The sequence below is a fragment of the Colossoma macropomum genome, unplaced genomic scaffold, assembly GCF_904425465.1.
Source record: "Colossoma macropomum unplaced genomic scaffold, Colossoma_macropomum, whole genome shotgun sequence".
NCBI lineage: Eukaryota > Metazoa > Chordata > Actinopteri > Characiformes > Serrasalmidae > Colossoma > Colossoma macropomum.
In genome coordinates, this window is record NW_023494786.1 from 13,051,366 (window position 1) to 13,068,558 (window position 17,193).

Sequence of the window (17,193 nt, forward strand, 5' to 3'; positions counted from 1 at the left end):
AACTTTTCAAAGATCATTTCATTTATGGAACATAAACATTTATTAAAAAAAAAAACACCCATGTGAAAAAGTAATTGCCCCCAAAACCTAATAATGGGTTGTGCCACCCTTGGCAGTAACAACTGCAGTCAAACATCTGCAATAATTTGCAATCAGTCTTTTATATCACTGTGGAGGAATTTTGGCCCACTCTTTGCAGAATTGTTTTAATTTGGCTACATTGGAGGGTTTTCGAGCGTGAACTGCCTGTTGAAGGTCATGCCACAACATCTCAATGGGATTCAAGTCAGGAATTTGACTCAGCCACTACAAAACCTTACTTTTTGTTTTTTATTTGAGCCATTCAAAGGTGGACTTGCTTGTGTGCTTCAAATCATTGTCCTGCTGCATAACCCAACTGTGCTTGAGCTTTAGGTCACAAACAGGCAGGCAGGCATTTGGGGATTTCCTGACAGAGAGCAGAGTTCAAGGTTCATTCAGTTATGACAAATCGTCCAGGTCCTGCAGAAGCAAAGCAACCCCAGACAATCACACTCAGCACGACCATGTTGGTATGAAGTTCTTATGGTGGAATGCAGCTTTACGCCAGATGTAACGGGACCCATGCTTTCCAAAAAAGTTTCACCTTTGACTCATCAGTCCACAAAATATTAACACAAAAGTCTTATGGGTCATCTCAATGGCTTTTGGCAAGTTTGAGATGAGCCTTTGTGTTTATTTGGTCAGCAGTGGTTTGCGCCTTGTAACTCTCCTATGGATGCCCTTTTTGCCCAGTGTTTTTCATACGGTAGTACTGTTTACATTAAACGTAACTGAGACAAGTGAGGCCTTTGTCATTATCCCATCAGCTTTGCCATTATGAGACCCCTGGTCTGTGTGTGATAACAAAGTTAAAGCATGAAAAGAACATTGCCCACCTTGCTTGTCTGGAATATAGTCTCTTTGATTTACGAAGGTAATCCAGATTCCAATGACATGTCAGCACCGTAAAAGAATGGTTTGCCCCCTCTAACCAATGGTGCCATTCCTCCAATGCCAGTTTAATGGCCAGCAACTCACGATTGCCCAGTAGTTGTAGTTACGTTAGTCCAGGTATAAGAAGGCTGACTGATGCGGACATGTGAAACAGTGAAACTAGTTCTCAGTATTACAGGAAAGCTAATCTCTAAAAGGTGGATCTCTGTGAATGCATGACTGTCACTTCCAAAATCAACAAAACATGAAATTTGCCCAGGGGCACCCAAACCTTTGCAAGCAACTGTAAATATTTAACGTTTTTGGACTTTGAATATACTACATTTCAACTTCCCACATATGGATATATTGTTGCTTATGGTACAAGTTTTCAATTCAGCCAAAAGGTATTGATTAATCATTGATGAGAATCTCCTGTGGGCTGAATGATCTTTTAAACAGGCAGCTGAGCTTCTTGACTTGTTGTTGGTGACCAGACTTCATCATGGTTGTCAGGAGGATTCACTTTAGTAAAAGGCTACTGTTAGCCTGCTTCCTCTTTCTCTGTGTCTATGGACAAACTTTAGGACCGTAAGTAACACCAAAAGATGACATGCTTTATTTTGTGTCATACTGTAATATAACCATATGGTAATAATGTTAAACATGCTTTCTTTTCAATACAATCTACCCAACTGGGTTTTTATTGTTGACTTTGAATATTTGTCCAGTTTCAGGCTCATTCCACCTTAAGCAACAGTGGCTTAATATCATTTCACAAATATCAAAGCTGCTGTATAAAAACATAGTAGGCTATATCAAAAAAGTATATTTGTATGTTGGATCTGTAAAAATGTTCACTACAACTTTTTTTATTTCTTACAAGCTGCATTCTAAAATGTGATATAAAATGTGTATATTAGAACAGAAAACAATTCCAGTTGTATGTTGTATTACAACCTAAACACACAAAACTTACTATGTAATGTATGTTAGGATTTTGTTTTGTAGGTGATTTTATTTTAGTAGGAAATCACGATGGCTGGTTTTGCATTCATCACACCTTTTAGTATTTTCACATTTAGAACAAACTTGGAGTTCATGGCCAATTTGAACATTTTCATTAATAAGTTCTCACATGGTGCTTTTGATGATATGTTGCAGCATCTAGTAGCTTTAGATCTTTCATGGATGATATTGTAATTTTATTTTTTTAAAGATGTTTTATTGCATTAGTTGAAGTTCTCCAAAGTGTAGGACAGATTCCACAACCATTATACTGATCACACATTGCATGTAGATTGTTTGGGCTCTTTATCTTTGGGTCCACTCAGTCCACACTTTTGCAATAGCATTTACTGTTGATCAATCTACAACCCCATTTCCAAAAAAGGGGCGCTGTAAAAAATGTAATTAAAAATAAAATGCAATGATGTGCAAATCATTTCATCCCTATATTTACCTTAAAATACTACAAAGACAACATATCCAATGTTGAAATTGAAAAATATTATTGTTTTTTGAAAAATATATGCCCATTTAGAATTTGATGCCAACAACACGTTCCAAAAAAGTTGGGACGGGGAAACAAAAGGCTGGTAAAGTTGTGTAATGCTAAAAAAAAGACACCTGGTGTTTGATTGGCAACAGTTTAGTAACATGATTTGGTATAAAAAGCATCCCAGAGAGGCTGAGTCTTTCAGAAATAAAAATGAGGAGGGGTTCACCATTCTGTGAAAGACTATTTGATCAAATAGTGCAACAATTCAAGAATAACATTTCTCAACATAAAATAGCAAAGAACCTATGCTCTTCATCATCTACAGTACATAATATCATTAAAAGATTCAGAGAATCTGGAGAAATCTCTGTATGTAAGGGACAAGGCCAAAAACCAGTATATGCTGGCCATGATCTTTGGGCCCTCAGGTGGCACTGCATTTAAAACATATATGATTCTGCAGTGGAAATCATTGCATGTGCTCAGAAACACTTCTGAAAACCTCTGTCTATGAAAACAGTTTGTCACTGCATCCACAAATGCAAGTTAAATCTCTAAAACACAAAGAAGAAACCACATAAAAACAAAATCCAGAAACGCTGCCACGTTCTCTGGGCCTCAGCTCATTTAAAATAGACTGAGGGAAAGGGAAAAAATGTCCTGTGAGCCGACGAATCAAAATTTGAAATTCTTTTTGGAAATCATGCAAATTGTCCTCCAGGCTAAAGACCACTCAGCTTGTTATCAGTGCACAGTTCAAAAGCCAATATTCATGAGGGTATAGGGGTGCATTAGTGCATGTCATGGGTGACCTGCACATCTATGAAAGCACCATTAATGCTGAATGATATATACAGGTTTTGGCAACATATGCTGCCATCCAGACGTCATCTTCTTCAGGGAAGGCCTTGCTTATTTCATGAAGACAATGTCAAACCACATTCTGCATGTATTACAACAGCATTGCTCTGTATTAAAAGAGTCTGGGTGCTAAACTGGCCTGCCTGCAGTCCAGACCTGTCACCAGTGAAAACATTTAGCACATTACAAAGTGAAAAATACAACAAAAGAGATCCAGCGCTTTTGAGAAGCTGAAATTCTATATCAAACATGAATGGGAAAACCTTTAAATTTCAAAACTACAGCAATTGGTCTCCTCAGTTCCCAAACAATTACAGTTTTGTTAAAAGAAGAGGTGATCAAACACAGTAGTAAACATGCCCCCGTCCCAACTTTTTTGGAATGTGCTGTCTGCATAAAATTCAAAATAGGCATATTTTTAAAAAAGAAAATAATAAAATTGTCACTTTTAAGGTTTGATATGTTGTCTTTGTAGTATTTTCCTTTATAAATATGGTTCACATGATTTGCGTATCATTGCATTCTATTTTAATTTACATTCTGAAGAATTAATATTAACTTATACTGCGGGGCTAATAATTGGTAAAACTTTTAAAAGAAGTTAAGATGGTATTACATCCAGAGGGCTAGAAGATGGCTTCATTTTCCTAATCAAATGCATAGGACCTTCTGAGCTGATAGGTTGGAAACAGTCCAGAACAATAAGAGGTGCAGTGGGGCTAATGTTGGATGAACAAGTCACAGACTGAATACTAGACATAATAGCCATCACCTTATCAACAAAGAAAGTAAGAAACTCGTTATAATCATTAACAGAAAAACATGATTATGTAGAGAGAGGTGGTGAAACAATATTACTTATGGTATCAAACAAGATCTTAGGATTTCTCCTACAAGAAGAAATTAAGTTAGCAAAGTAAGCAAACCAAGCTTCCTTTACTAATACATTAAAAGAAATGCACCTCTAGCCCAGTGGCTTTCCATAGTTGTTCAGTCCTGCGACACTTTTGTCTCAAGCAGCAGACATCCGTCATCCACAGAGAAGTACTGCAGATAGTCCTAGTCCTGGCCTTTAACAGTACTACTTCATCCATCAACATAAAGGACCCCACAGAAAGGACCCCAGACAGCGCTACCCACTGCACCACCATGCAGCCCATCAGTATTTACAGAGAGATTAAAAAATGTATTTATGAACACTGATCAAAAGGTCCTCACCACAGACATGATCAATATCTAATCCCAGAGAAAAAATAAAGGTCCCAGGTATGGCTACCTGTGTGAGTGGCAGCTGAGACATGTTGCTTGAAATGAAAAGATTCAGTAATATTAAGAAATTCAGTGGCCACACATCTGTGGCATCATCTATATGCAAGTTAAAATCTCCAACTAAAATCACTTTGTCCACCTTAATAAGTCAGAAAGTGAGTAAAAACTGACCGGCTGGACCAGGAGGTTGATATATTTAAACACTATAAAACGGCTTTATCCTCCCAACTTTTGTCAGTTGTCAGTCACCTGACCTCAACCCAACTGAGCATGCTTTTCACTTATTGAAGACAGATGGCAGAAAGACCCACAAACAAGCAGCAACTAAAGGCAGCTGCAGTAAAGGCCTGGCAAGGCATCTTAAGGGAGGAACTCAGCATTTTTTTTCTATTGCTTTGAATAACCTTCTTATCCATAACTCACATTTGTTCAGTAAAGTTTCATATTACACCTCTAAACCTGTGTTAATGTGGGCGCCATCTTAAAATTACTACTTTTTGTCTTTAGGTATTTCATGGTGACGTTTCCTGCAGTGATAGAGTCTGGATCTGAGGCTACACTGTGTATGAGTTTTCTGAACCCTAAAGAAACTTTGCTAATGACTATTTATCGGGTTCACAACAACCAGAACAGAATAATTCTACAGGAGAGAGTGGAGGAAGAATTTCACCGCTGCTCTCAGTTTAAGGTCAGAAACCAAGATTATTTATCTTATATTTTATATTTAGGTCACAATATATTATATTTTATATATATTTTTTTTTGTGTGTGTGTTTGACGTGTCTGACTGTGGAAAATAGCTCATCATATGATTTCTACAGGCTCCACAGGTTGAAGGGTGAGTCAGTGCAGGAGATCAGAGTAGAGGTCAAAGGTGAAAGGTATCGGAGAACACAGAGAACTAAAGTCATGTTTAAATCCTACTACCCGCTGACATTCATCCAGACTGATAAACCAATCTACAACCCCGGCCAAACAGGTAATTCATCATTTCTGCAACACAGTTTAATGGCAAAGTAATTATTACTGATCGTATGGCTCAGAATGTGATATTTCTTTGTTAATGTCCTTTCAAACAGTGAATTTCAGAGTTGTCACTATGGATAAAAATTTCATCCCCCTTAAACAAGAGGTAAGAGCTTTTCTTTGACTGTAAAGGTAAACCAGTGTTAAAGAAATTGTCATACTTAAAAAAATCTATGAATTAAGAAATTCTGAATAAGACTGAATTTGGTTGACATATATATTAGATATATTACACACAAGAAGCCTCTCCAGTGCCATTTTCGTAAAAACCCATCTATCTGTTAAATCAACCATTTTAGTTGTTGATGTGTTAAATGCTTTTAGAGGTTTTTATTATACTATGCAAAATGACATTTATTAATCAAAATGACACAATGTGACATGCAGTTCTATTGTCCCTTACAGTACAGCTTATTGGCTCTTGAGGTAAGGAGATGGAAACACATCTTCATTTTAAAACTCTTAATGAATAAAGTCTGTAATCTTTTTTTGTTCCTCCTAATACTGTCACTGCAATGAATCAAAAAAAAAATCTTTCTCTTTTTGTGGAACCAAACAGGATAATAATGGTAACAGGATCGGTCAGTGGACGAATGTGTCCTCAACAGGCCTGATAGTGCAGCTTTCTCACAAACTGAATCCTGAGGCTCCTGAGGGCCAGTATAAACTGCAGGCTAACATTGGGGATAGAGAAACCAGGCATTACTTTAAGGTGAAGAAGTACGGTAAGTGACAGCACTAGGACATTAGCTTTTCTGTTAATAATAATTAGTGCCATTTACTGTAATAACAGATTCCATTTGTCTTTTAGTTTTACCCAGGTTTGAGGTTACAGTGAAAACACCAGAACAACAGAGTGTTGGAGAGGAGGAACTGAAGATAGAGCTTTGTGCAAAGTGAGTGACTGTTTCAAGAGTAAACCACAAGCGCTCAACATGAAAGAAGCATGAAATGAAATGAAGTTTTCATTTATTTGTGCCATCTTTAAATGTAATCAATGGGATTTTAGTACAACCAAATGGAACATCTGTAATATCTGCATGTAAATTTACATTGTATTATATATATGTATAAAAATTACGTTGCCTGCCTTTACCCCATTCTTTATCTGCTTATTTTTGAAGGTACACTTATGGACAGCCAGTACCTGGTAAAGCAGTGGTGAAAGTGTGCCCTACACAGCGTTATCAGGAGTATATCCCATTGATCTCATCATGCCTGGATGAAACAGTGCAGGTGTGTAAGTATGTGTTAAAGGGCTTACATAGACTAGTTGATGAAAACTAGTCGCCATTGTGGGCAGCAATTGAGGACAGTGGTGGTAAAGACTGCAGTGAACGGAAAACAGAAACCAGTTTTTCTGCTAAACAAAACCCAGAATCACATCAGAATTGAAAACAATCCACTTTAAAATATAATGAATGCATAACTATATTGCTTTCCACTATGCAGTACTTTAAATGGATTTTCCTCATTGAAATGCGATCATAACAGACAAAACAGTGAAATACAATGCACACATGATATTACTTTTCCATAGATGACATGCAGAATATAAGCCAAAATGGAAAGCAAAGCCTTTTACATTGTTTTCATGTGACTTGACCTCTTTTTTTGCACTTCAAATGTATTTTTTTCATTGAAATGCAACCAAAAATGCAATGCAGATGAGATTGCATTTAAACAGTAACAAGTGGAAAACACACCAAAATGAAAAGTAAAAGATCCATTACATTGATTTAACGTTGTTTTAAGTAGAGCACATTGGAAAGCAATATACTCATGCATTTATCACATCAAATTGTATTGAATTCCAACAGGAATTCAGCATTTCATTTTACAATGCAAATCCTTACGTTTTTCCACTGTAGTGATTGCTTTTCGATCTGTCACAAATTCCTGGTTCAGCGTCTAGGCGTATACCTTTTTTGAAAGGCTTATCGGTAAGTAGAGACACAACTGCATGCTACTAGCAATTAGCTTGATATACAATTGTTTCCCATTGGACAGTGCGTCAGCCAGTCAGTTCAAATTCTCCGTGAGAGGTGAGATTCTGTCCTTCTGTGGTCAGAGTGACTGAAACTCAACTGAAATACAACAAAGAAACTCTTATGCAGTGAACATCTTTCTCATTAGATGAAACAGTTCTAACCGTTCATTAGAATAAAACGATAATGTTCTTCAGTACTTCCTCTTCTTATGTGTGAATGTGTATGTAAGTGTGTCTGCCCTGTGATGGACTGGTAGCCTGTCCAGGGTGTTTCCTGGCCTCTGCCTTCAGCACCAGCTCCAGTACCCCCCGTGACCCAGGAGGATAAGCAGCATCCTCTTCTAATCAGCTTCTAGCAAGAAAAGTGCTAGGCAGTTTTATACATGTAATAACAGCATTTGTTTTTGTGGTTTGGCTTGTAGATGAATGAGTCTGGCTGTGCCTCTGCTGTCTTCAACATGTCAGCTTTCACTAAGCCTGAATTTCAGCCTTATTTGGAAAATGAGGTAGATGCTACTATTACAGTGACAGAGGAAGGAACAGGTGAGTTAATAACATGGCCTGTCTGCTAACTTTGAAACAGACTATCAAACTGAAATGCATTTTTTATAGATTTCAGTCATATGTAGCAAGTAATGGAATTTGTGTCACTTTATTTTATTCTAGATATTTCCATTATAAAACCAGAACGCATACAGCTTACTTATGAAATTGGTAAAGCTGAGTTTCTTGATTTACCAAAACACTTTGAACGGGACACAGTTATAGAGGGAAAGGTGTGTGTTTTTACATTCAAATGTCCTTGACGTCTTATATTCTTTATACTTTGTAAGTTTTTTACTGTTTTGACATTGACAATTTGATTATAAATGTTCTTTCACCGATAAACAGATCAAAGTTACAAACTTCAATGGAAAACCAATACCTAACAAGAAAGTATGTCTTATGGGAGGTCAAAGTCTATCTCGAGAGCTCCCTCAAAATCTTACAACAGATATTAATGGATTAGCCAACTTCACAATTAATGCGCCTGATCACCCTCAAACAGAGATTTCACTGCTGGTATGGTATGATGACCAAATATTTTCCGAAAATGTGTCTATGCTGTCAATTTACTGAAACAAAATCCTGTCTTACTGTTTTCTAGGCACGTGTCTGTCCAGATGATGAATTTCAAATATATAGAAGACCTTTCTTTGCAGTCAGTTACATGACTATACCACTCCTCCAACCTGTTACACCTTACAGTCCCGTGTACAGTGAATTATCAATAGAGAGCTTGAAGGAACCGATTCCATGTGGTTCTGAAATTTCCATAAACATTAAGTACTCTATTATTGGAGAAATCACTGAAAATTACAGCACTGATATTATATACATGGTAAGTATATACAGTCATATATTCTAAAATTAACATTTACATGTCCTCTGTACAGACAGCTTTAAATGAAATACTGTTGGCTGTTTGTCAATATCAGTTTGGTTCTTTGGTGCAGGTCTTGTCTAAAGGAGCCATAGTCCATCATGGATATGAGAAAGTTGAAGTGAAAGAATCCAAAAAGCTCATAGAGGGAAAAGTCTCGTTCAGACTGTCTGTTGATGCTGAACTGGCTCCTGTAGTGCAGGTTCTGGTGTACTGTGTGCTGCCCAGTGAGAACGTCATCGCTGCTAGCAAGAATTTTAATGTTGAAAAATGTTTTAGAAACAAGGTGATATAACACACTTTGATATTTTTGATATGTTTGCATATTTTCATGTAATTGTTAGCATTAGTTAATTAGTCAGTCTTTTTTCTCACAATTATTGTGAAAAAGATAAATCACTCTGAACTTCATGATCCTCAGGTCTCACTGCAGTTCTCTCCCACTGAGGCAGTTCCTGGTGAGGAAAACACTCTCCAGCTATCAGCTCTGCCTGGTTCACTGTGTGGACTTAGTGCTGTGGATCAGAGTGTGTTCATCATGGAACCAAGAAAACGCCTGAATGCTGACGAGGTGAAGTTCAGATTTACTGAATATTCAACACATACTTGAGAGCTTGATTTTTCTCATCATTTTTAATACCAAGCATTTTAGAACCTAGAGGTTATACTTAACAGCAATTGACAATGGAGTTTTGTGAGTGTTTATTAGGCCAAGGAATGGTGTAAATGATCATAAGATGGACAGAGTATCAGCAAAGGGCCAGTAAAAACAACAAGAGTTCATATGGAGTCATACGGACACCTCCATTCCTCTGCAGAGTGATAAAGGCTTGTACTCCATCAGTGAGTTGAGTAGACAACCAGCAAACAATTACAAAATTATCTCTGAAGTATGAAAGCCAGAAATTAATACTTTAACCACTTAAAATCCCAGACTTATCATTCAGTAACTACGGGGACGTCAATGCAAACTTGCTGGGTAATTCGTAGGTTATAGAAGTGAGTAATAAAACTTTGGGCCATTTAAGGGGTTAAAACATTTGCACATTTAGTGCAATATTACAGCAACTACAACACAAGCAATGTGGACAGGAAAAATACAAAGCCACCAGCATACAGTTGTTGCAGAGACATAAGAACGATAGTTGAACTGAAAAATGATTTATCATTTACCCCAGATTCAGTCGATAAGCCAAGACATGATTTGATGTTTGATATCTGACATATGCTCCTCTATTTTAGAATGGAAGATGCTAGGCTGACGTTGCTAACAAACTCTGGACTTGGACTCAAACTCTCTTCTGTAAATCCATGCCAAAATTGTAATTTGTTTGCTTCAAAAATCAATCAAAACCTACGTAAATACAACCCCATTGCCAAAAAAGTTAGGACGCTGTGCAGAAATAAACCATATTGTAAAAGAAAATACTATCAAGTCATCACATCAAATGTTGAAAGTCAGAAATTGTATTGTTTTTTGAAAAATGTGTGTCCATTTTGAAGGCAACAACACGTTTAAAAAAAAAATGGGACGGGGGCATGTTTACCACTGTGTTTCCATCATCTCTTCTTTTAACTACACTCTGTAAGCGTTTGGGAACTGAGAAGGCCAACAGCTGTAGTTTTGAAAGTGAAATGTTTTCCCATTCTTGCTTGATACAGGATTTCAGCTGCTCAACATTTCGGTGTCTCCTTTGTCTCATTTTTGATTTCATAACACGGCAAATGTTTTCAGTGGGTCACAGGTCTGGAGTGCAGGCAGGTCAGTTTAGCACCTGGACTCTTTTAATATGGAGCAATGCTATTGTAATACATGCAGAATGTGGTTTGCCAAAATCTGTATATATCGTTCAGCATTAATGATGCCTTCACAGATGTGCCAGTCATCCATGACATGTGCACTAATGCACCCCTATACCATCATGAATACTGGCTTTTGGACTGTGCACTATTAACAAGCTGAGTGGCCTTTAGCCTGGAGGATAGTGTCCATGAGTTCCAAAAAAGAATTTCAAATGTTGACTCGTCGGACCACAGGACACTCTTCCACTTCCCCTCAGTCCATTTTGAATGAGCTTGGGCCCAGAGAAGGTGGCAGCATTTCTGGATCCTGTTTATGTGTGGTTTCTCCTATGCGTTTAGAGTTTCAACTTGCATTTATGGATGCAGTGATGAACTGTGTTCATGGGTTCACTGGGTTTTAAGAAGTGTTTCTGAGTCCATGCAGTGATTTCCACTAGAGAGTCATGTCTGTTTTTAACGTAGTGCTGCCTGAGGACCCAAAGAAAACAGCCAGCAAGCACCGCCTTTCGGCCTTGTCCCTTGCATACAGAGATTTATCCAGATTCTCTGAAACTTTTAATGATATTATGCACCGTAAAAGATGAAAAGCAAAAGTTCTTTGCTATTTTATCTTGAGAAATGCTATTCTTTAATTGTTGCACTATTTGCTAGCACAGAGGGGCGAATTCCTCCTCATCTTTACTTCTGAAAGACTCAGGCTCTCTGGGATACTTTTTTTTTTATACCCAATCATGTTACTGACCTGTTGACAATTAACCACCAGGTGTTTTTTTAGCATTACACAACTTTGCCAGCCTTTTGTTGCCCCTGTCCCAAGTTTTTTGGAGTGAGTTGTTGGCATCAAATTCAAAATGTTTTTTTTCAAAAAACAAACTTTCTCAGTTTCAATATTTGATATGTTGTCTTTGCACTATTTTCAAACCCTATTTATAGGGTTTCGATTATTTGTACATCATTGCATTTTGTTTTTATTTACATTTTTGGAAATGGAGTCGTAATAATAAAAAAAAAAAAAAAAAAAGAGTAAAACATAGATACTTGAACATTTAAGCTAAACTTGGCGCTACCTTATTATTCACATAGCGTCCCACTTTGTCGTACTACTCCGTCACTATGCAGGTATCATGTTTGTTTTTTATCATAGCTCAGGCTTCATAATTGTATGACAGTTAGCTAGAAGTTCCATCCTGAATAACGATAAAGCTACAAAACGAGGTGTTGCGTTTCATTTTGTATAAACAGTAAACAGACCAGGAATTTTTTCTTTATGAGACCTTTACATGCTATTTAGCAAAGTCCAAGTGGGCCTTTTACTCAACAGAGGCTTCCGTCTAGCCACTCTGCCATAAAGGCCTGATTTATGAAGTGCATCTGTCCAACAATCTGTCCCATCTCTGCACAAGACTGCATAAGAGCTCTTTTAGAATGACGGTTGGCTTCTTTTTTTTATCTCCCTGACCAAGGCCCTTCTTGCCTAGATGCCCCATTTAGCCGGACAGCCAACTCCATAAAGGTTCAAGGTTGTGCCAAGCTTCTTCCAGTCTTTCCAGTCAATTCAGATTGCAACACGTGGACTCCAGTTGAGTTCTAGACACATCTTAAGGATAATTAAAATAAACAGGATGCATCTGACCACAATTAGTAGTGCCTCAGCAAAGGATCTGAATACCTCTGGGAAAAAAAAGATTTCAGTTTTTGATTTTCATTTTTTTTTCCATAAACTCTAAAACAAAGTTTTCACTTCATCATTATGGGTGACTGGGTTTAGGTTGAAAGGTAAAAATTGTATCTACCTTGTTTGTACACTCATTGTCCATTTTATCAGCTCCACTTACCATATATGTGCAGTTCTACAATCACAGACTGTAGTCCATCCGTTTCTCTGCATACACTGTTAGCCGCCTTTCACCCAGTTCTTCAAAGGTCAGGAGGATCATTCTGTGGTGGATCATTCTCAGCACTGCAGTGACACATGTTGTAACACATCAGGGGTGGGTTACCTTTCCTAATATGAAATAATCGTACATGCTTACTGATATTTAGTTCAAAACAGACAATATTTTACCTTTATTTGTTTATAGAATTATTTTGAGACATGTCCACCAAGCATATTCGCACAACCAGTTCCAACTATATACAGATTCATACCATTTGGATAATGCATAAACAAACAAAAAAAAACCAAACAATAACAACAAAAATATAATACATATTAGAGCAAAACAAGTTCCTCTGTAACAAGCTTTAAGCAGGTATAATGAAACAGTCTCACCAGTTCCCAGTGGTTCTGAGATTCTCCGAATCTCTTTCACTTCCGTATGAGATGATACGGTTCATCAGGAATCCACCTGAAGTTCAATTTCCATTCAAAACACTCGGCAGGATACAAGATGACTGTAGCATGGCTTCTCAAGGCCACTTAAAGCTGGTATTTCAGTCAAAGACCAAGATGGCCAGTATAAATACCAAAGGAGATAATCTGGATTCAGAACAAATCCAGAAATATGCCCAGACCAAACCAAGTAGAAAACAAAACCCTTCTGAAAAAGGAAACAGAAACAGGTATAAACAAATGACTGAACACTGCCATCAGTCCCTTTCACCACATTAAGATAAAGCTACCAATGTATAAAAAGCTTTAAAAAACACAAATACCTTTCTTACATTGAGCCAAAGAACATTCCATTCCTCAACAAAGGCATATAGAACACATTTGAGGAACACATACATGCCAAACATACTCCAATTTCCCTCCAAATCTCTTCTTCTTCTCCTCCTTAACTGCAAACTTGGGGTTATCACTGCCCTCTAGCAACTGGGAAAGGAATTAGCCCAGTGACAGCATATTGTCAACACGTGGTGGTAGGGTTTTAGTGTGTGTTGTGCTGGTACAGGTGGACCCGACACAGTGCTGGTCTACTTGTACCACCACTCACTCTCCACTCTATTAGACACACCTACCTTGTTGATCCACCGTCTAGATGTAAAATCAGAGACAGTAGCTCACCTGTCCCCTGCAACTTCCTCCAGCTCATTTCCAGGGACCCCAAGCCGCTCCCAAGCCAACTTGGAGACATAATCCCTCCAGCGGGTCCTAGGACGACCCCGGGGTCTTGTTCCGGTAGGCTGTGCCTGTCCAGGGGGCATCCGGATCAGATGCCCGAACCACCTCAGCTGGCTCCTCTCAATGCAGAGGAGTAGCGGCTCTACTCCGAGCTCCTCCCGGATGGCCGAGCTCCTCACCCTATCAAATAGAGTGTAGCCCGCCACCCTGCAAAGAAAGCTCATTTCCACTGCTTGTATTCACGATCTCATTCTTTCAGTCTTTACCCACAGCTCATGACCATAGGTGAGGGTCGGGATGTAGACTGATCGGTAAACCGCTACAGTCCGGTACAGTGACCACATTACTGCTGCCGCCTGTCCCAGCCTGCAGTCGATCTCACGATCCCTCTTCCCATCACTCGTGAACAAGACCCAGAGATACTTAAACTCCTCCAGCTGGGGCAAGTCCTTTCCCCTTACCTGGAGTGGGCATGCCATCCTTTTCCAGGCTAAGACCATGGACTCAGACTTGGAGGTGCTGATCCGCATACCGCTTCACACTCAGCTGCAAACTGCTCCAGTGCGCGCTGGAGGCATCCATGTGATCCAGCCAAAAGAACGACATCATCTGCAAATAGCAGAGACGCCACCCTCCGGCCTCCACACATAATGCCCTCCTGACCCCGGCTACGCCTTGACACCCTGTCCATGAATATCAAGAATAGGAGTGGAGACAGGGCACAACCCTGGCGGTGTCCAATGCTAACACTTAAAGAGTCCGACTTTATGCCGAGTATACAAACACAGCTCTCACTCCGGGCATACAGAGATTGAATGGCCCGAAATAGTAACCCCAGCACCCCATACTCCCGGAGGACCTCCCACAAGATATCTCAAGGAACACGGTCGTAAGCCTTGGCAAACTCCCATGCCCCCTCAACAATCTGTGAGAGGGTGAAAAGCTGGTCCATTGTTCCATGGCCAGGACGAAATCCGCATTGTTACTCCTCAATCTGAGGTTCAACTATCGGTCAAGGTCTCCTTTCCAGCATCTTGGCATAGACTTTCCCAGGGAGGCTGAGCAGTGTGATACCCCAATAGTTGGCACACACCCTCCGGTCCCCTTTCTTCAAAATAGGGACCACCACCCCGGTCTGCCAGTCCAAGGGTACTGTTCCCGAGGTCCATGCAATATTGCATAGGCATGTCAGCCACGACAGCCCCACAATATCCAGAGCCTTAAGCTCATCCACCCCCGGTGCCTTGCCACTGAAGAGCTTGCCAACTTGCCAACTACCTCAGTGACCTCCATCAGGGAAATGGAGCTTGACACGCCAGAGGCCTCTGGCCCTGACTCCCGTGAGGGAGGCATGTCACCCGGATTAAGGAGTTCCTCAAAGTGCTCTTTCCACTGCCCAACAATATCCTCATTTGAAGTCAGAGTTTCTCCACCCCTGCCAAATACAGCTTGGGTGCAGCCACCCCGACCGCTCCTGAGTCGCTGGACAGTTGTCCAGGACCTCCTTGAGGCCAACTGAAAGTCTTTTTCCATGGCTTCACCAAACTCCTCCCACACCCTGGATTTTGCTTCTGCCACCGTTGCAGCTGCCACCCTTTTTGCCCGTCGGTACCTATCTGCTGAGTTGGGAGTCCTTCGGGCCATCCAGTCCCTAAAGGCCTCTTTCGTCAGCCTCCCTCACCACTGGTGTCCACCAGGGGGTTTTTGGGTCACCGCCCTGAAAGGCACCAACAAGCTTTTGGCCAGAGCCACGCCTGGCAGCTTCCACAAGGGAGGTTTTGAACAGGGTCCATTCAGACTCTATGTCCCCTACTTCCTCCGGGACATGAGAAAAGCTCTCCCAGAGGTGGGAATTAAAATCATTCCGAACAGGGGCCTCCGACAGTCGTTCCCAGCACACCCTCACTATTCGCTTGGGCCTACCGGGTCTGACCCTCAGTCTTCCCTGCCATCTGATCCAACTCACCACCAGATGGTCAGTTGACAGCTCAGCACCTCTCTTCACTCGAGTGTCCAGAACATATGGTCCCAAGTCAGATGAAACGACAACAAAGTTGATCATTGACCTTTGACCCAAGGAGCTCTGGTACCATGTACACTTATGAGCATCCTTGTGTTCGAACTTGGTGTTCGTTATGGACAATCCATGCCTGGTACAGAAGTCCAATAACAATTTACAATTTGGGTTTAGATCGGGCAGGCCGTTCTTCCCAATCATGCCTCTCCAGGTCTCCCAGTCGCTAACATGAGCATTGATGTCTCCCAGTAAGACTATGGAGTCTGTACGCGGGACCCTTTCCAGAACCCCACCCACTCGCTCCAAGAAGGCTGAATACTCCGACCTGTTGTTTGGTGCATAAGCCCACACAACAGTCAGAGTTTTCCCCTCTGCGATTTTAATTGCATTGAGGTGACCCTCTCGTCCACCGGGACAAACTCCAACTGCACTGCCGCCAGCCAGGGACTCATGAGTATACCCAAACCTGCTCCTGAGTAGGAGAGGTACCAACCCCTATCCAGGAGTTTGGTTCCAGAGCCAACACTGTGGGTGGAGGTGAGCCCAACTATATCTAGTTGGTACCTCTCAACCTCCAGCACAAGCTCCGGCTCCTTCCCCCCCCAGTGAGGTTACATTCAACGTACCAAGAGCCAGTTTCTGCCGCAGGGGCCTAGGCCACCAAGGGCCCCCCTGCCATCTCCCATTGCCTGTACGGCACTGCACCGCTCCCCCATGCTGGACCTTGCGGGTGGTGGGCCCACATGGTCCCCCCATGTGTCCTCTTCTGGCTGAGCCCGGCCGGGTTACGTGGGCTGCCCGGCCACCAGGCGCTTGCCGAGGGGCGCTACCCCCAGGCCTGGCTCCAGGGGTAGGTCCCGGTGACCCTCTCCTGGGCAGGGTACATGATCTTCTGTGTCCGTTTTTCATGGAGGGTTTTTGGATCGAGTTAGTCTGGGTCTTCACACCAGACCTGTTCGCCCTGGGAAATCCTACCAGGAGCATATTGCTCCCGATGACTTAGCTCTGAAGATCCCTAGACCACACAAGCCCTTCCGCCACGACAAGGCCCCGATCCAGGAAGGGGAACGATCTACTACCCAAATGATACCTGCTCTATGTTGGTCCAGTGGGGGTCATGACCACTGAAGAACAGGGTGAAAGGGGGAAACAAAATATGCAGAGAAACAGATGGACTACAGTCTGTAATTGTGGATTACAGATTCCTATATGGTAAGTGGAGCTGATAAAATGGACAATGAGTGTAGAAACAAGGAGGTGTTCCTAGTAAAGTGCTCAGTGAGTA

At 40.9% G+C, this 17,193-nt stretch overlaps 1 pseudogene; it reads left to right on the forward strand.

Annotated features, from left to right (window-relative positions):
* Positions 1 to 694: 694 nt before the first annotated feature.
* LOC118826972 overlaps positions 695 to 17,193 on the forward strand; it is a 35,566-nt pseudogene continuing 19,067 nt past the window's right edge.